The sequence below is a fragment of the Dipodomys merriami genome, unplaced genomic scaffold (genome assembly GCF_024711535.1).
Source record: "Dipodomys merriami isolate MVZ:Mamm:240054 unplaced genomic scaffold, mDipMer1.0.p SCAF_838, whole genome shotgun sequence".
Taxonomy (NCBI): domain Eukaryota; kingdom Metazoa; phylum Chordata; class Mammalia; order Rodentia; family Heteromyidae; genus Dipodomys; species Dipodomys merriami.
The window spans coordinates 68369-89183 of NW_027206444.1; the positions used below are offsets into that span (position 1 = coordinate 68369).

General features: G+C 37.2%; 1 pseudogene; it reads left to right on the top strand.

Annotated features, from left to right (window-relative positions):
- Positions 1 to 16104: 16104 nt before the first annotated feature.
- LOC138819961 (U6 spliceosomal RNA) lies at positions 16105 to 16201 on the top strand (annotated as a pseudogene).
- The last annotated feature ends 4614 nt before the right edge of the window (positions 16202 to 20815 follow it).

Below are 20815 nucleotides of genomic sequence, written 5' to 3' on the forward strand. Positions count from 1 at the left end.
ATATGCTGCTTGGACAGGGGAGATTTGCCAATCAGCAGATAGGCTACCCGGTTCAAGTTTATGAAGAAATCAATAAAATTGGCATAAAGGCATGGAAGGCCTTACCAAATAAAGGCGAGATGAGTGGCAATCTCACCATAATCCTGCAGGGCTCTATGGAGCCGTTTTCGGACTTTGTTGCCCATATGGTCGAGGCCGCTGGCAGAATTTTTGGTGACCCAGACGCAGCCATGCCATTAATTAAACAGCTTGTTTATGAGCAATGCACTAAGGAATGCAGCGCTGCCATAACCCTATATAAGAATAAGGGACTAGAAGCATGGATGAAAGTTTGCACAGAGCTGGGCGGACCACTAACTAATGCTGGATTAGTTGCTGCTGTGGTGCAATTAACCCAGAAGGGGCTGAGAAGGTGGCTCAGTGGTAGAGCGCTTGCCTTGCCTGCCTGAGGCCCTGGGTTTGATTCCTCAGCACCACATAAGCAAAAAGAAAAAGCCAGAAGTGACGCTGTGGCTCAAGTGGTAGAGCGCTAGCCTTGAGCTGAAGAGCTGAGGGACAGTGCCAGGCCCAGAGTTCAGGCCCAGGAAAAAACCTATTCAAAAAACACTGCAAATTTGTCTAAACAGTTGTCTAGTTATCTTTTAGGTAATTGAACTGGGGAGTTCGACAGCCTGATGGAACAGCTCAGGGTTGCCATCGTCACGGTGAACTCGACACGAGTGGATGCCGGATTGGCGGAGGGGTTATCTTCATGGATCTCCACTGCTATGAATCATCTTAAGGAGTGGGCGGCTTTGGGAGCCCTGACAGGCCTCCTGGTGTTAGCCTCCTTGATATGTCTGTGGTGCATTTGCCAAATTAGAGGTTCTCAGTGTCGCAGTGCAGCCATGATTATCCAAGCCTTTACAACCATTGGAGCAGGTCAGTCCCCCCAAGCATGGCTTGCCACCCTAAAACAATGAACACAGATTGCAATGCCAAAGTATTGCAGTCGAGAAGCATGAGTTTTGCCCTCGAGGAGAGCATGTTTGATTGCACACGGGTTCGAGTCGCCTTTTCCCGTCCTTGTGAAAAACGAATCAATGGACAGGCTGAATCATCCCTAGAGAAGGTACCCTCTGGGAGAAGGCTTGTATGCAGTCCTTGCATTGCACAACAGGGATCAGACCTCTGTTCTCATCTGTGTTCTTTAAACAAAAAAGGGGGAACTGTAGAGAGCTGCGAGAGGCCGCACCTGGAAGATGGTGCTGGCTTCCGCCCTCCGCCTTCCTGATGGCAAGTGCTCTCTGTGGTAAACAACTCCTTATATGGCTAAGGCAAAGAATCTGGCTTGCTTCCGTGCACCTGAACCTATTGGTGGTTCCCACGTGGTGTATCAGGGTTGGCTACCCAGCGGGTACTTAAGGCTGTGGGGAATTCTCCCCGGGGTTGGGTCAGAAGATTGCTCAAAGGTCCTGAATAAACTGCAGAGAGGAGTTCGGTGTCGCTTCTTCCTTGGTGGTCGAGGCGGGTAGCGACAAGTTTCCCCTTTCTACACAGTGCAACAGCAGGGATACCTAGGCCACCAGTTCAAATTCCAGTCCTAGCAGGAGAAAAAATAGCATCTCCATGCTATGTGATGCCCAATTCATAGGTATTTCATTTGGCCTCCATTTAATGAATGTGATTGTTTAAATGCTTCATAAAGTATTAATTAATATCGACCAGTGTCCTATAATGTAATTGCGTATAGTTTTATCCTCAAATCATTCAAGTACTGCCCATTTAATCATGATATACATCACATTCCTTTGGTAGTCATATGAATAGGAATGAGTTTCATAGGATCTCCTGCCATTTGTTGGTGGTAGGACCAGGATTCAAACTGTGGGCTCCAGCTCCTACCACTTCAACCTGAGGATAGGGAACTCACAGGTCTGTCCAAGAACATCAGCAAAACCAATGATTAGCCAGGCATCAGTGGCTCTCAGCAGTCTTCCTTAAAACTTACAAGGTTGTGAAAGGAGGATCATGGTCAAAGTCACCCTAGACAGGAAAGCCCTTGAGACTCCTGTTGAACTAGTGCCAACAAAGCCAGAAGTAAAGCCATGTGGATCCAGTGGTAGAGAGCTAGCTTTGATCAAAAGCAACTCACAGATTGTGCCCAGATCCTGAGTTCAAGGTCTGGGAACAAACAGACATAGACAACAATCTGTGCAGCCATTTGGCTAAAGCAGGTCACCCTCTTGTGCCCAACTGGCATGGACAGAGTTCCCTGGGAAATGGGCTGCGTCATTTTGACTCCTCCCATTCTGCCTGCATCACACGATTCCAGCCACACCCCCATTGTTTCATGGTTCTTTCTGACCAATGGGATACAAGAATGGTGGCCACACCCACATTCCATGCCGACCAGTAGCACCATGATTCCCTCTGTTTGTTGACACCACTACCAGCAGTTGAGAAAGGTAGAGGTGGCTGAGTAAAATACTCGAGGCCTAGGAGGAAAGGGCTTCCTCAGGCCCATCATGTGCCTGCCTGAACTCTGGCCCCCTCCCCCCCTTCCCCATGGAGCAGCATTTCAAACCTGGTGCTGTGGGCTCAGACCCATGGTTTCCTCAGGCAATGGTGCAAGGGTGTGCCACGAGCCAGCTTGCTGCCCTGACCTGGTCCTGGCTCCCCTGTCCTCTGCTCAGGGCCTGAGCATGTGTCATGCCTCTGCCATTGCTGCTTGCCCCACCTGTAGCAGCTCCCAACAGCTTCTGCCAGCAACACATGTGAGTGGCTGCCACACATCCCTGCACCCTGCACCCCATATCACCTCCTCTCTGACCTGGACCCGCGCCTCCCCTGTGCCCCACAGTCTGGCCTACGCCATGCCACAAATGTGCCCCAGGGGTAGGGGTGGGTGTTGACCCGAGGATCTCACCCCCATCCCCAGAGGCTAGTGTCCCAGGAAACCAGGAGATATATGGTTGGGTGAGGAGTGGGCGCCACAGATCCCTTGGCCTGGAGTAGTGGGAGCCACACTGCCGCACATCTTCACCCCTCCTCTCCCTGGTGAAAACCTGGTGGCTTTAGTCAGAGGTAGGGAGGAGCATGTCTACACCTGCCTTCTGGGGTCTTTTTCTTTTTTTCTGGGGATCGGAGGTGTTGGATGCAGAATATAGACACCCTTCCTGTGTGAGCTCTTGTGTTCTGTGTTCGGTCAACGTTTCCCCTGAAGACAGAGAAACACATAGAGAGAAACATAGAGAGACAGAGAGAGAGAGAGATAATCTTTTTCCTTGTACAGCCTGACTGTGCTCAGGTGAGTGATCAGTTGGCAAATTGCAGGTGCTGCATGGATGAGTCTTCTGTCACCGGTCTGGATGTGTGTGTGTGTGTGTGTGTGTGTGTGTGTGTGTGTGTGTGTGTGTGTGTGTGTGTGTGTGTGTGTAGAATTGGGTTGTAACAAGGAGGCAGAATGCTTTGGTAACTTCTACCTGCTATCTTTGAGGCAGGTATGGGCTTCACAGCTGAGGTCTGGGGGCCTGGAAAGGTGAGAGGCTTGAAGGGGACCCAGCACTGTTAAATTACAAGAACAAGGGATCTGTGTGCAATGGGGCTGGGTACTCCCTTGAGCCTGATTGGTGGCAGTGGGATATTTGGAGGACCTGGGAGTCTGGCCTGCAGGGGATGGCTTCCCAAGGGGACAGAGACCATGACCAACACTTAGTAAGGATACGAGTTCTGCTAGTATGGAGTGCAACATCATAGGTCAGACTCTGGGTCTTCTCATCATGATGTCTGATGGGCGAGGCCAACCCTATCTTAAATCTTGAGCTGTGATCTTCATATCTCAGCCTCCTGAGTATCTAGGATTATAGGCATGAGCCTCTGGCACTGGGATTCTGGTTCTTTTTGGTATTTTAGGGTTAGACCTTAAGACCTTAGGCTTGCCAGTCAGGTCTTCTACCATGCGAGTCAAGCATTTCTGTCTTGGGCATTTCTGAGATGGAGAAGTAATATATGCTCATGCTGGGCTGGATCATGGTCCTCCTATCTGTGACAGGCATGAGCCACCAGGCCCGGTCTTCTGTAGTTGGGATGGTAGACATGTAGCACCACGCTCAGTCATTAGTTTAGATGGATTGTCCCAAACAAAGTCCACAGCAGCCGATTCTTGACCAGAGGTGAAGCTCTGGGTTGGGCCTCAACCATTGGACTTCAATCTCCTCATGGTACAGTTGAGGAAACAAAGGATTAATACAGAGGGATATCTGGAACAGGGACAGGCACAGAGGGAGGGGCCATCTGATCCTTTTCTTGGCAATTCTGTGACCATATGAGAGGAAGATTCCCAGAAAGATCTCAGATGGTGTGTGTTATTAATGGTGAAACAGGTATAGGATTATGAAACAAAACATGGCTCTCTTTATTACCCTATCCCCATGCGTAACAGGATCCTTCATTTTGTTCACTTTTGAAGCTGGGGAAACTGAGGCACAGAGAAGCCAGGTGACCTACTAATGACTCCTAGCTGACAGGAAGCTCGGCCTGACTTCTCTGCCATGCTCCTTAGGACAATGGGCGCTATTCAGTCCACTTCTTGTGGTGGGAAGTCCACTTCTTTTCAGTCATGGGGCTTGAACTTTGGGCCTGGGGCAGCTCCCCAAGCTCCTCAGCTCAAAGCTAGTATTCTACCACTTGCGTCACAGCACCACTTCCAGTTTTCTGGTGGTTTTTGGAGATAAGAGTTTCACAGATGTTCCTGCCGGGCTGGCTATAAACCACGATCTTCATATCTCAGCCTCCATTGTACTTAGGATTATAGGCCTGAGCCACCGGCACCTGGCTTAAGTGTAATTCTGACCTACTTTCTTTCTCTTTCTCTCTCAGGAACTGATTCAATGGGTGCTGGAGGAGGTGGCCCATATGGTTGGAACCAAGGTGGCCCTCTCATTCTGGAGGTAGACTGTGGGTCAGGCTCTGTCTTGCTCACTCTGTTGTACCAGCTCCAAGAGGTAAATCCCTCTGTGCCCTGCCTACACTGTGACAGTAATCCATTGCCCAACTAGCCTTACTGGACTCAGTACTGTGTTCAATGTTCTTTTCTAGCAAAAATTTCTGGTTAAAATTATGATACATAGTTACAGAATGAAAATGTAATGCCATCTTAAGAAAGTCATTTAGGGTTCTGGGAATGTGGCTTCATGGTATGGTGATTGCCTAGCATGCATGAAACCCTGGGTTCAATTCCTCAGTACCACATAAATTGAAAAGGAAACACTGGAAGTGGTCCTGTGCCTCAAATGGTGGATGGTTAGCCTTGAGGAAAAAAAATCTGAGGAATAATTCCCAAGGGCTGAGTTTTAGCTCGAGGACTGCCAAAACAACAACAGCAACAACAACAACAACAGTCTAAGTGAGATTTGGAAACTCTTTTGGCAAGTCATCGCACCAAAAGGGCAGAGGCTAATTAACAGTTGTGACAGAAGAGAAGGAATAACTCCAGATGGAAAGAAAAAAATGATAGTAACTAAGGTATAGCAGAAACCGTTCTAGGAAACCATTTTTGGATATTGAAGAACTAGTTATCAGCTAGGCTTATTCCTCATTGCCCTTTAACATTCAAAATCTCCTAGGCTAGTTCTTAATCTCTGTGTGATAAATGTACCTCCTTCTATGCTGTTCTTTCATACCTGATCTACTTTGCTTTCTAAAAATCTGTCTTTCTATATTTCTCTGTGAACATTTTCTGATACTAAATACACCTACAAAGATGAAAGAGGATGCTAATGTAAGAGTCCCATGGCTCATGGGTCATTAATGTAACAAAATGGGAAAGGAGGACATATTTATTGCTAACTCAATCATTCTGACAAGCTTCAATGTCACATCATTTGGTTCAGATTTACATTCTTTGTCTACATAGTGACATTAAGTGCACATAAATGCAAATATGAGCCGGGTGTTGGTAGTTCATGTCTGTAATCCTAGCTACTGAGGAGGTTGAGACCAGAGGATTGTGGTTCAAAGCCAGCCTGGTCAGGAAAGTCCATGAAACACTTACCTTCAATTAACTCCAGAAACTCGGAAGTGGTGCTGTAGCTAAAGAGGTAGAGTGCTCAATTTGTGCTGAAAAGCTGAGAGACAATGCCCAGGATCAATATTCAATAATCACAACCAACAAAAAATTACAAATATGGCTTTAAGTTTCCCTCAAAGGAATGATGAAGTCAATAGTAATCTTCCCAAATGATTTAGTAGTGCACCTACTTTTGCTGAGTTATTTGTTATGGCTTCTTTGCTAAACATATTCTCTTTTTTAAAAATTGTCAAATAGTAACTTTATAATAAACTTCATCTAATATTTCTTGGTTCAAAAGAGAAGTACATACAGTTGAGGTCACTTAGATTTCTTACTGTCTTAGTTCAAAGCCAACCCAGGCAAGAGAGTCTGTCAAACACTTATCTGTAATTAAACACCAAAAAAGCCAGAAGTGGAGGTTTGGCTCAAGCATCGGAGTATTGGTTTGGGCCACTTTGGAAAGAAAGACAACTGTTCAGGGACAGGGGCCAGTCTCTAAGTTCAAGCCCCAGAACCAGCACAAACTAAATAAACAAGGAAACAAAACAAACCCTGGGTATTTCTTTCGGACTCTCTTTAAAATAGTGGTGGTCCGAAAATAGGCTGCTTTTGCTGATCATACTCACTGGATCCTGCTTTTTTGGAATCCTTATTGCTATATAAAACTCAGGACTTGACTAAAGGAATTGATAACTGATTCCTGCAACAAGAGAATCATCTCAGGAGTGAAACATCCATCCATAAGACACTTCAAAACCTCCATATCTTTGCTTCTTTGCAATAGAACATTTTTATAAAATAAAGTGACTTCCTTTTGTTCTATACTGGCCTTCAAATGACATATTGTTTCCTTATACTCTCAACCAGAAGTTCACAGACAAGTTTTATATGAGTAAAGGACACACTCACAAAAGTCAGGGACAGAGTTTCCTTCCAGCCTAGGATCCTTTTCTTATATAGTAAAAAGGAAAGCAATAGTTAACTTGAATTTGTCATTTCACTATATTCAATTCCTCTCCTAGGATCAGTTTCCACATCCAGTAACAGTTACTTCCACTTACTTCCAGTAACAATCTATGGTGCTGCTCCAGAAATAAATGAATGTTTTCTGGCTTCATTGAAATAGCACAAGGATACTTTTGGCCATGAGGTAACACGTGTTTCAGAGACAACTTAGTAAAGAGAAATGAAATTTAAATTGCTTATAAATACATTATCCATGAGAACATTTTGTTCAAACTTCCTATGTGTTCTGTCAATTAAGATGAATTTTAAATGGGAAGAAGGTTCTCAGATCATTTTTGTGAGTCTATGTGCTGTACATTAATTTCCCAAGTGTACATGAGTTAAGAGTAAGAGAAACAATAGCAACTATAGGAGAAAAAGAAGTTCTGTGTTTATGTACAAGTGTTCAATGAAATATAGAAAAATAAATAAATAAATAAATAAAAAAATAAATAAAATATTGAAAAATAAAGCCAAATCCAATATGTAGATTTATGGGAATAATATAGAGAAAGCATTACTCCTATGTGGAACATGAAGCATGAGGCCACTGCCTTTCTAAATTATGCTTGCTAATCACGTAAATGTGCAAAAAGGAGAATGGAAGAATGATTCTGTTTCCAATGCAAGTCAGATATAGGAGAGTAGATGTAACTGGAAAAAAAGAATCCATCTTGAGAGAACAGGAATTATACCAGCAATGAACCTGGTGGCTAAGATCACATTTCTTATTCTTTCCTTTTCTTATATTCTTTTTGTTGTTGTTTTTGTTGTTTGTGGCCCTTGAAATATAGGACAGGTTGCTGTCCCTCAGCTCTTCAGCTCAAGGCTAGTGCTCTTCCACTTGAGCCACAGTGCCACTTCCAATTTTCTAATAATTATTGGAGAAAAGAGTCTCCAGGACTTTCCTACCCGTGCTGGCTTTAAACCCCAATCCTCAGATTTCACAACAACTTGGTTTAGGATCACATTTCTAACAGTGTACACTCAGGATATGTAATGTATATGTTCATCTATCTTTATATGAATTCTTGAGTTAAAAATCTGGGCTACACGTTAGACTTTACACTCACAAAAGTGTTTGAAGTTTAAAAGTTGATACTCCTGGAAAAATAAAACCTAAGAATGTAAAGGAGTCTGGGAAGTTCAATTTGCATTTAGCTTGGACAGCATAGGCTTTGAGACACTACCTATAATTAATCAGCCAAAAGCTGGAATACCAGTCAAGAGCAACATTGCTGAATAAGAGCTTTAGGTTTTTGCATACATACATTCGAACATACACATACACACAGAGGCACTTATAGGTGCACACAAAAAGACACAAATGAAACAACTCTTAGAATATGTAGAAAAGTTAGAAAACAATAGAAAATAAGTCCTGAGTAAGATTAGAATCAAATGATAATTTTAAATATTAGAAAGCCTTCAAGTGATCTTTCCCCCAGAATTTGAGAATATTACATAGGTAGGGACAGAGATAGTAAGAGAGTCAAGTAATCATTATTATTATAAGATCCATGGTAGAATGAGTCAGGGAACCCTGCAGGTGCATCTGAAAATGTTCATATCCTGTGTCAAATGTTAAAACATCTTTGAAAATAGTACATAAACAGTCTGAGCATTCAGTCTAGTGGATAAGATCATAGGAGAAGTTCAGAATTGCTAGTCTGTTTCTAGATTAAATAAACAAACTATGGCAGGGCAAAGTGCTACAAGCTTGGAATTATAGCACTCAAACAGGAGAATAGAGAGTGGAATTACATAACGGTACCTTCCCTGGACCAGGTAGAATAATTTTGTCTCAGTAAAACAAACCAAACAACAAAAATGGAATACACAGTTGGAAGTTTGGGCTAATTTTGTCATTATGATTTGAGAAGTCAAGTTTCCTATTGAATGCAACTCATATATATCCTCACTTGTGTTTTAAATGCTCTCATCATTACAGAACATTCCTAGATGAAAAATAGCTCATGATTCCCATCCAAAAATTTGCAAAAGTAAGTAAGCCTCATTCTGTTGGATTCCAAATTAATGTTGAAGTATTACAAAAGCTTAAATCTGGAGAAATAGCAAAGTTCATCTAATGTAGGACTTTGTAGACCTTGTTAAATTAGAATTTAGATTTAAAATATATTTTTTGGTTTTGTTTGTAATTTCATATTCTATAGTATACTACAAAATTATTTTTAAGTAGAGGGATTAATTGAAAAATTCACAAATGATTCTGGCATTCTATTTGTCTAGATATTCTTTCAAGAGAGTTATAATTAGAACATAATTAATAGATAATTCCCACAGTTCATGTACACTATGTTAATGTGAATAATCTAGACAGAGTTGCCAAAAAATGGATGACATTAATTTATACATTTAGAAAAACCAATTTATTAAGGATTTGGTTTAATATGGTATGAAGAGAGTAATTGTGTGACATCTTCTTTCTTCTACCTATATGTAACACAGGAAGTCATTTCCTTATTTACGGGCCTCTGTATACATGGAGAAAAATGCTAGGTTTGGGGTTTGTTTTCAATTTTGTTTTTGTTTTATTGGTTGATCCTAGAGCTTGAACTCTTGGCCTGGACAGTGTCTCTGAGCCTGTTGATGCTCAAGTCTCGTGCCCTACCACTTCAACCTCAGTGCCACTTGAGTCTGGCTTTTGTGGAGAATTTTTTTGGAGATAAGATTCTAAGAAATCTTCCTGCCTGGGTGGGCTTTGAAACATATTTTTTTTATCTTAGCATCCTGAATATCTATGATAGTTAAAAAAGTATAAATATAAAAAATATTTGCAAGTGTTCTGATCTCAAGAATACTAGCGGAGGAAAAATGATGCAGCTCAATGTATTATAGTGTTCTTTTCAGAATAAGGAGGGCGTCACATTAGCAGAGGTGTAGTATTTTTTCAAAATAGAGATAAGGTATTCATGATGTGAATTAAGGAATTTTAAGGTGCCCCTTAAAAGTTGGAAACTGTTGGGCTAGGATGACTTTATGGCATAAATCTTGGGATTGATGGTCATAGAAATAATAGCTTAATCTGATAAACAATAGCTTACTCTTGAAGAATTAATTATTACATATGCTTCATAGTTTTATCCTCTACCAGAATGTGGCTATTTTTCTGTTGACTTCTCAGTCTGTAACACCCCATTGGAAACTACACCTATTGCAGAATTATATAACATGCAAACAGGTACTGTTTGGAATCTCTCAGAAATGTTAAGAATTTAAAAATGAGTAGTTATTAGTCATAGGAATTTTGAAGAACACATATATTCTGTCCTCTTAACAACTTACTTACTATTAAAAGTTATGGGTTTCCATAGCATTAAACAGTTTTCTGTTTTAGAATGAGAAAGTACTAAATTTATTCTTTTTTGAAAATTTTGGCAAGTATATTGTGAAAATATTGTCTAGTTGGATAACATTCAAGTTGATCACCCTCTGATAAATAAGGGGTAATTAATTCAAATTAGATGCCAAATAATATTGATTTTTAAAATATTACTACATAAAGAATATTATTTCCTGTGCCAATACAGTGAAATTATATTTTATGCAGCTTATTTTTCAATTTTATTATCAAAGTGATGTACAGTGGGGTTACAGTAATTGTAAGGTATTAAATCATAACTTTTCAAATTTGTTAACCTTCTCTCATTTTCTCATAGTTTTCCTTCATCCCTTCATCCCTCACAAGTTGTAATGTACATTTCCAATATATTGTCTTGTGAGTATTGCTATTGCATTGGTTTGCCTTTTGTCCTTTGTCTCACCATTATGCTTTTCCTCTTCCCTTCGCTAATTAAGGTAAATGTTTATACAATACAAAATGATATACCGGAAGGATAAACCATAGGGGGAAAACCCAAAGAAAACAGAAATCACATAGTTCATCAAAAACAACAACCACAAATGAAAAAAATCTGGTTCCATATCTTGGAATTAATTTTGCTTAGCATCAGCTAATATGGTTATATATATGCATAACAAAGCCACTGGAATATAATAGCTGCATGGATAATATATCATGAAAATAACATGTTAACTTTTTGATGGTTATGGTGGAATTAGGATTGGTGAATTCACGGTTCTGATAAAGGATTTTCAAGAGTTTTAAAGTTATGACAGGTAAATTTTAATTGTTCAAAATTTTAACAACTTAGCCTATTACAAAAATTTAAATTGCCTGGAAGAATAGTTTTCATGCAAAGAAATCCAATGAGACTTAGTAGAGAGGGAACAATGTGGATGAAGATGGCTCTTTTTCACACTAAACAAACAAACCTGTAAATCCTGTAGGGTCCCTTGGAATTATCCTTACCCAGGAAATATATTTTCACTGTTTGACACAAGGTTGTATTGGAATTTAAATTCAAAGTTCTTAAAAAATAAGGCATCAAAATTTGTGAATTTACCTTTAATTACCAAAGAGCAATTCTCTGAAAAAGATAATTTGAGTCAAACAATTTAGGGAGAAAGTGCCCTTCACAATGAAAGAAGGTGTTTGGATTACACATTTTTGTTTATAACACTTTCCACAATGTCTTTGGGTGTGAAGCAGTGAAACACAGAAAAAAATCTGATTGGATACTTCAAACCAATGATTTCACATTTCTAAATGGCTCACAAAAGTAATATCCTTATTAATATGAGATAGTGAATACTTCTGTTATTACATATGCCAAAAAGTTCAGAAAAGAATTGAGCAAATGGAAAAGTTAATAAAAAAAGTTTTGTTAGAAGACTTAGCTAAGCATATTGTATTCAGCAGTGAAGGGAGGCCAAAACTTTTTGATATAAATTGTGTTAGTATTTTTACTCCCTAAAGTGAGTTTACAGAGCCTATTTGGCTCACTACAATGCAGAACTGATTGAATGAAGACATGAAAATAAATTCCACGTCCAAATGAGGCAACTTAAAGAGTTTTAAAAGAGAAATAATGAAGATTTAACAGTGGTGGAGCCCATATAGTCCTTCAGCTTCACTAGACATGAAGCCAAGAAGCTGTGATTAATTGGAACTCCGGCAAGAGCTAAAAGGAGGACATAGAAATAGGACATAAAAGCATTGTCCTTTTGTAACAGACACTGTCTTCCAAGGTATGGGTCATTTAACTCTATTGTCCTCCAGACATCTTGGTGAACAAATTCAAGACCAAGAGAAAAATAATCTATTGAAATAATTTTGCCTAGAATAACTTCACTGTTCCTGATATGGTATCTAAGGAGAATCTTAAGAGAGAAGATAAAAGTGCAGTGTTTTTTGTTTCCTATAAGCATCTTGTTAGGAAAATATATTTTTGAGCTTAGACAATTCTGATTGAACCAACAAGTGATGGAGTACTTATTTTTGTGGGCACTTTAGACACAAGAAGTCTTTTAAGGTAAAAGAAAAAAAATAGCTGAATATTTGTGATCACAGCTTCTAGGGCTGTATTCTGGAGACAAAGTTTTACATTAGATTTCTCCTCATTAACATAAATGTTGTTTCATGGCAAACAAATGCAAGAGGGATATTTAATGGACTCATTAAATATCAATGGCCAATTAAACAGCATGAAAGAAGAAAATGGCAAATAATATTTAATGAATTACTTTGCCAGAAGAAAGAAGGAAAAATATAATTCAAAATCAATTGACTTAAAAGTATGAAGAAAGAGTAATGAAGAGATATTAGAGAAAATATAGAGTATTGTTTTCTCTCCAGCGGAGTAATGGGTTCATGATCTTGTTTCTTCCACACTAACCTCACAAGCTACCAAATGTGTCTCAGAACTGGATTATTCAGTTCAGACAGAAAACTCGTAGAAGAAAGATACTATTTGCAGCAGATGTAGGTGATTTATAACCTTAGACAATCTATTTAATTCTGTTCAAAATTCTCCCCTATCCCAAACTTCTCTCTTTGAACAGTTTTGTTTGCTTTTCCCAAGACTGCCCTTCATTAATTGATTAAAATTTTGAGAGGTCATATTCATACTCTCTGGAGATTGCTGTTTGGTTGTGATTTTTCTGTTTTTTGTTTCTTGTGTTTTTTAACTGAATTTTAAAAGGTTGTGCAATTGTTTTACAATTAAATATATCCATCTAATTGTCCAACGCTCCTAGATCTGAGTCACTCCTTCCATCATTCTCAACCAACCCATTCTCCAAGATTTATTTCCAATTTTCCACTTCCTTTATCATGTGTGTACATTGAATATTCTAGCTGTACTTGCCCCTTGTTCATTTTTCATTCATTCTATGTCTTTACTATAATTCTTCTCTGGTTTCAACTTCCTGATAGTCATTGTGTTAAACTGTCTATTAATACTTTGAATGGTTTATATGCATTCCATGGACTTTCAATCCTGCATATTCTTGCACTGATGTCAGCTTATATTTCCATAATTGATTCATCTGCAGCAACAATTTGCTGGAGACTGGAGAGGTGAAGCACCTAAACAAGACTTTATTCTCATCCATTTGGAAGATTAATCTTTAGACATAAAGAAAGTTAAAAAAATGGCTTAGAATGTATTCCTAACTACGAATTTTTATAAATGGCTTTGTACAATGGTGTGATTCTTTTATTTTACATGGAATAATATTTTCTACTGCCTATAAGTTTTGGAAAAAGAAGAAAATTAAAATTTATTCCAAAAGAGGAATATGATAAAAATAGAAGACAGATATTATGTTTGTCATATCTCTGATGAATACCCATATTCAAGACTTAAAGTCATATTTCTTACTATATTAGACAGAAGGAAAACATAAAATAACATATGATAAGGCAACTATTTGTGACTTTTTAAAGTGTACCTTATTAAATGATGAAATTTATTAGCTCACGTTTGGGTTTGAAATTTAGGAGGCTAACCTATTTAACACATTTCTGGAAGGCCCTTACTGAAAAACACAAATTGTGGGTGGTACTATTTCTACACTTTAATGAATGGTTGAACGTGTTTGGCATTAGTGCTGTGTAAATAATTCAACTCTATTGTAACTTGCTCCCTACACTTAAAAAACTTGTAATGTCACTAAGTATCATCAACTTGTAAAATGTCATTTTGACGAATGTGATTTTAAAAGTTTATTTGAAAAGGAATACACTTTCAGAAGATTAAATGTAGATTATCATTGGTTTGAGAGTGACATTTTTATACCACAGAACCATGTTGTACTGAAGTCCCAGTGTTTTGAAGCACCCCTTAGTGCTTCAAATATTTTTCTGAATTACATTTGACCTCTAAGTCAAGTTTTCCGGGCTTTGGTAGACCAATTATGGATCTATCCTTCAAGGAACTATTTTTTGGCCCACTTATGTTGGAATAAAATCTTTCATTAATCATAGGGGAGGGGTATTAAAAATAATCTTTTGACACTTTGTGAACTTGTTCACTCATATGGGCTGGTCATCTATAAGTTGCATGTTTTAATTACTGTACTTTCTCTCAAATTTTATTTCATTCTTCATTTTAAGTTGCCTTGCATTCCACAATTGCTTACTGCTAATTCCTGCATCTCAAGGAATTGGGGCCCTGAAATATAGGAAATGAGAAATTGAGATTGGTCTTCAATTACTATGTGCTGACATGTTGCATGGGCCTTGGTGAGAAGTCTTGCCCCTGTTATTTGATGATGCAGATAACTGGGACCTGGGATCCTAGGATCCATGGGGACTGCAGAAGAATAATGTTTTTTTAGACATCTTAGCAAAATTTGGGTATAATCAATAGGAATGCTTCCAAAATATGGAGAAAAACAGTTTGGGACAAGAGAGTTAAAACAATAAACAGAGCAGCAGAGTAAAATGCATTATAGATTAGAGGAAAACATTGTTTTTTTTTTATCATGTGGATTCAGAAGACCAAGAAAAGTTAAAATGTATCACAAGTTTATACTAAAGACATTGCATTGATACTTTTTATATTCTAATATATATTTTAAACCTAATTATTTATATTCCAATTCTATTTACTAGAATAAATAAATATCAATTTATTTGCCAAAATATCAACTAATTCTAGTAAGTTTTACTGTGTGAAATATAAAATCAGCACATATAAATATAAAATACATAATTATATATAATATAATTAAAAGGCACAGGTTTGCATTGTTCTGTTGTAGTTACTGTATCAAAGGCAACTCTGTTTTAAAGTATTATTCCATTATTTCTACCTTAGTGTTTGATAAAGTTAGACCTAAAGCTTTATCGTTTGTAGATTTACAGCATGGAGGCAAGAGGAAACACTGTGATTAAAAGAGTATCAATTTAATGCCTAATAACAAGGAGAAACATATGGACTTCTCTTGCAACTATGAAAATATTTGGTGATAAAAAGGCAGTAGTGTAAGTTCCTGCCTGGTTGGATGGTAGACAGGCCAGGACATTAAGTAATCATGCATATGAACAATTTTTTCACCTTCTTGGCTTTAGCTACTTTTGAAATGGAAGGTATATTAAACAATTATATTTTGATAAAATACCTTCTAGTCTGAACAGTTCTGTTTGAACTGTTCATCTCTCTATGATCCCTTGTAACCAAGATTAGTTTTGTTCTAGTAAGACAATCTATGCTGTCAGGGTATGATTTTCTGGTTGGTCTGTTCCCACATGGAAGAAGGGTAAAGGCTCAAGTAGACATTTGTGCCAGTAACACCTCATTTGAGAAAATATCAGCTGAAGAAGTTTAGAAGTAGCTCTTAAGCAACGTTTACTTTGAATCCATTAGGTCCACATAGCTAACACAGTTGGATAAATAAGTACTTGAAAAAGCCATCACCTTTGGACCTATCTATAAATAATTGAGAGTATGATCAAATTCCAAATAAAAAGACTTAAGATAGTCATTGACAAAAAATTTGCAAATGTGAGCAATCGATTGATCAATATAATTTTTTCTACTATTCACAGAATTTTAGGGAAATAAGATCGATAGCATTGTTAGGAACATTACTGTTTCCTTGTTACAAGTAGGCACCCAAGCCTATATAGGCTTGTATAAAGATTGCATCATTAACTACTTAAATTTAGAGGATACTACATGCTTCAGCAGCATGAATACTCAAATTACAATGCAGAGATTAAGATGGCACTTGCACAAGGATAATATGAAAATTTGAGAAGTATTCCATATGTTTCATTCTTCAGATGCAAGAAATGAAAAACAGTTATTAAAAAGTTGATTATAAAATTACAACTGTAACAATACACGTAATTCATATAATTAAATTTAGGTTGACATCAGTGTATTAAATATTCACCTCAGAAAGGCGTTTACAAAGCATAAACTTTACAAAACTTTTCAAACTAGACAACATTGTCATTTTATCCCAAAGAAAAATAATATTAAGACCTAGAAAAAAAGGAATCAAACTGTTTCTATATGGAATGCAATCACAAAGGACACATTAATGAACCTAAATATTATAAAATAATGTAGAATTCAAGGTATATCTAGGAGAAAATAAAATAAATTATGAACATTATGCAAACATAGAATATAGAATATTTTAAAATATACTTTTTCAGACAAGCACCAGAAATATTTTAGTTTCTGTACTACTCATTTCAACAGGTAAGTTAAAATTGTTTCTGATTAAAAAATCAAAACTCTGAAGAAATCATTATACATGTATACAAAAACTATTAAATACATTTTGACATCCAATGCAGGCAATTCACTTGGAAGAATTCCGCAGAATCCATGAATTTTTACAGTAAAATATTGGTGTTGCCGGCACATGTGGCTTATGCCTATAATGCTAGCTACACAAGAGGCTGAGATCTGAGGATCATGGTTCCAAGGCAGCCTGGGAAGGAAAGTCTGTGGTACTTTTATCTCCAATAAACCACTAGAAAACTGGAAGTGGAGCTGAGGCTCAAGTAGTAGAGCGCTCACCTTGAGCTGACGAGCACAGAGATAGCTCCCAGGCCCAGAGTTCAAGCCCCATGACAGACCAAAATAAAATATATTGCTCTTATTTGGATTGTGAAAATATTTTGTAGGGACATAAAAGATCGACTTGCATTTTTGAAATTTAAGAAACTTAACCCGACCATTAGGACATAGGTGAACAATTTGTACAGCCTTCCACAACTTCATAGAGGTAGTGATACATACTTATCCTTTTGGCAATATCAAATGCAATTTTTTCTATGTTGTTCTCCAGGCCTGGTTTTATATAATGGTTCAACAGAAGGAGATTCAGCGTATCTTTGCTAGCTCAATTCTCACCAGCAATATGTAAGGGGGACAAGAGGCCTTTAGTTGGGCATTGGTATCTGCATCATGATGAAGTAATAAATAAGTCATTCTGGTATTATTCCACGTATATGCACTGTGCAGGGGTGTCCAGTCATCTACAGTTATTACATGTGCCGCTTGAGACACCAACTCACTGAAAATGTCTAATTGTCCACTGTACGCTTCTTAATGAAGAGGGGTATACTCATCGTCATCCCTACTATTCACATGAGTGGCCTTGTGGGAAAGAAGTCTCCGCACTGTAGTAAGCCGAATATTTTTGGCAGCCCAATGAAGAAATTTGCTTGGATCCTTCTCCATTTTTTTTCTTGCAATTGATATCATTCCTTATTTTTTCATCTTGTTCTTCATATTCCTAAGAATTGCCTAACCAGAAACTTTGAGTGCCAGTGGGAATGAGGTGTCCATGTATTTTCCTAATAGTTCACATTGGTTGAACTGGTCAGAAATATCTGGTGAATTTTCTGCAACTGTTTATTCACCATGATTTATATTCTCTTTTTCCAATTTTACTATTCGAAATTATTCTAACTGGATAGTAGGGAATTGATGGAGAGCAGAGGAAAGATATTCCTCCATATTCAAATGTACACACTGAAAATGAGGACCAGTGATGTCTCCATGTGCAGCTTATTCTAGGCATGAGAAACTAGGAAATAATGCCTTCCATATAAATGATTTGGGAAATGGCAGGCAAAAAGTGAAATGATACAACCAAAAATATAAAAGCAAAATAAATTAGGATAATTATGGAGCAATCGTGTTATATATGAGAACCATGAAAGGGAGAGAGAAAGAAAGAGAAAGATGTGTAATGACGTAGCTAGCCACATAATCCATGCCTCTGATCAATTTGTAGAGCAAACAAAATTTTATTTTTTAAAAGAGATGGAAATCGAATTTATGTATTTACTTGAAGTTAGTAAATACATTTTTAGTAGCCTACATAAAGAGACATAATTTTACCAAACTACAGACAGTAAAATAAATCCTTGATAGTTCTAGTAACAGATCTGACTGAAATCAGTTGAATCATACTTTTCTTGTACAATGAAGGAATAAGAGGGTAGTAAAGCAGCTAGAGAAGGCAGGGAGATTGTATCTGTGACAAAACTTTGTGGAAATTGGTATTGAGGATTTCTTACTGGTGATCCACTTGCACTGGAAGCATGATTCTGAAGTATTGCTTGCCGATTCTGAACTATTGATTTGATTATTATATTCTCCAAGAAGAAAATGAGAATTGATAATGAAGGACTACTAATACATTTTGACCTTCTCACTAAGCACTTTCAATCATCAAAATCACATGAAGACAATAGACAGGCCTACTTTTTAGATGAAAGCAAGTGTCTTTTAAAAAAAGGAATATTTGTAGTCATGCAAAGGACTTCTATTTTACCAATGCCTCATACATTTTTCTAATGTTGGGTAACAATAAATAATGGATCTATTAGAAAGCTCTTAAAGCTCATATGTTAAATAGTGAGTTCTCTTACACTATAATATGGTATTTTTTGTGTATGGTCTTAAGAATAATTTACATTACTAACTTGAATTTCTGACAGGACAGTATCATCACTGTACATCTTGCTTCTATACTCTCAGCTTTAAATTACTATTTAAGTATGTGCATTAGATAACTATAGAGGAAAAAGTAGAAGCCACACTGATGGCTTATGTCTTTAGTAGTAGTTAATCAGAAAGATGAAATCTGAGGATTGTGGTTTGAAAGCAGACCAAGAAAAAAAAAATGTCCATTAGATACTGATTTGAACGTAACCAGCAAAAGCTAGAAATGGAGCTGTGGTACAAGCAGTAAAATGCTAGCCTTGAGAAAACTGAAATAAAAAATAAATTCTGGGACAAAGCCAGGCCCTGAGTTAAAGCCCTAGTATTAGCACCAAACGAATTAATAAGGTAATCAATTAATTAAAAATAAATTAAGTGGTCACATTTGGAGAGGCATGTAAAATGTAACAAGGGTGGTGATGGTTCATGTATTATTTTGTAATAAGGCATATTATCATTTGTCCTAATCACTAATATATTATTTGAACTTTTTTGTACAATAAACCCTGAATTTAGCATGCATGTATATGTGTGTGTACATGTGCAAACATGTGTATACATGTATATGTGTGCGTGTGCTGTTGCAATGTTGCTTGCCAATCTGGACAGGGTGAGGCTGAACAGAGCTAACTGTGTTGCAATGTTTTATTTATCAATGTTCTGTCATGTCATTTCAGTGGAACCACCCTTCTGTACATATTATTTGTCTACTAAAAAAGTCATCATAATCAAAGCATTTACAGCATTAAGTTAGATAAAGAGACCGCTTTCAGCTCTTATTGTATGTGAGGTAAGAAGATACAGACATAATTATGTAGTAAGTTATTGCTGTAAGATGATTGTCAGTACAAAATTTGACCTCTTAAATTGGTTATACTTTTAAGATACACTCATGGAGTGATTTGGACAGACTTGACCAAACAGGTATTACTCTCTGGTTATTCCTGTGAAACACAAGTTGGATAAACTCTTTCCGGATTTCGGTAGAAAATCACTTTCTTTGCAAGACCATATCTATTCGCACTAAGAGTTAATCAAACCCATATTAAGTTTGAATATCCCATCTTATTGACAAAATAAGTATTGTCGATATGCTTGTTAGATATTCCTTCCAAAAACGAACAAACAAAATGCATGTGTAATGTCCAGATTGTGTATGCATTTGAAGGTGTTTTGTACATGCACAGGGATCTTTACCAATGGCTCTTTTGTGGGAGTAACTACGGCAACTTTAACAAATAAGGCTTTTTGAATATCTTTTCCAATATACATAACATCCCAGAGGAAGTCTTGCAATTTCTGAAAGTCCTTTGAATATTTTAGTATTATTTCAGTTCATTGACTATAGAGCTAAAATTTCTGAAATAAATATTGTTAAGATCTGAAAATGTAAGTGGGCATATAGGCTTTTTTATGCATCATTTTATGAAAGCCCAGTTTTTATGAAAGTAAATGGAATAGAATAAAGAATGTAAGTGAATTGGGTAAGCTAATTATTAGTATAACTTTGTTTTCTATTAACAGTCCATTGAATGTACATGATGCTGTTAAATTATTTCCTTTGTGTCTCTGTACTTCAGTTAGTTTTAGAATCTTTATAGTTTTGAGTGAATGTTTTGTATAAATAACGATATTTTTAAATGATTAGAATTAACCTTGTGTTTTGTGTCCTACTCCCAAGAAAATGAGTTATTTTTAAATGTTAAGAGTTTATCATTTTCATTATTATCATAGGGAATCATTATCATTATCATTATCATTAAAAATGCAGTAGTATTGATGTCTTTTTAAAACAATTGTATTCACAAGTTGGAGAGTCTTTAATTCATACTTAGGTTTTGGTGCCTATGATTTTTAACCTCTCATTCCTAACATTAATATATCAGACTGCATTTTTGTGTATACAAAAGGTAAA